Here is a 720-nt window from a genome sequence, read left to right as displayed (position 1 = left end):
TATATATAAAAAAAGAGATAATCTGGAGTTTATGTTAAACTCAGAAAAATCCAAATTTGTGTCTCTTTTATCTAATTATTCAATGGGAAATCTAACATTTTAAACCAGAGGTGTCAAACTCAACCGCACAAGTGACCAAAATCCAAAACAGTCATTGGCCGATTTGGATAAACATGTATTGAACGCTCTATAACTATTTTTTAAACTTTAAAACCGTAACGTTTTAACATAATTATGAACTAGATATATAGCATTACCTGCAATAATGCTAGTGTGAATGCTGTAAGCTGAATTTGGCCGCTGAAAATGAAGAAATTGAAAGCCAGCTAATAAATTTGAGAACTTTTTTCAAAGTAAATCATATTTCTCTATCAAAAGTTATTCATCATCTTTTCTGCTTCAAATGTTCTGAAATGTTCATGTAAATTTCTGACACATGTTCTCTGTTTTCTCGGTCACTCCTGTTAAAGAGCTGTAGTTTGTATGTAAATCTACAAGTTTGTTTTTCATATTAGGCAGACAAAACGTCCAACAAACACTTTGAACTGAACATTTTCCCAGAGAAAACATTCAGCTTTGAGTTTTTAAATGTTGTTTTTGCAGACAGTTTCATCATCTGGTGGTTTCATGAGTGCTGGGAAAGTTGCCTGTCCAGTATTTTTTAGAGGAAAATCCTGGATTAAGTCGAAGAATTAAGCATAGATCCCACATTAAAGTTTT

The sequence above is a fragment of the Oryzias melastigma genome, linkage group LG8, assembly GCF_002922805.2.
Source record: "Oryzias melastigma strain HK-1 linkage group LG8, ASM292280v2, whole genome shotgun sequence".
Taxonomy (NCBI): domain Eukaryota; kingdom Metazoa; phylum Chordata; class Actinopteri; order Beloniformes; family Adrianichthyidae; genus Oryzias; species Oryzias melastigma.
The sequence above is the reverse complement of the archived record's forward strand: the minus strand, read 5'-3'. Positions refer to the sequence as shown.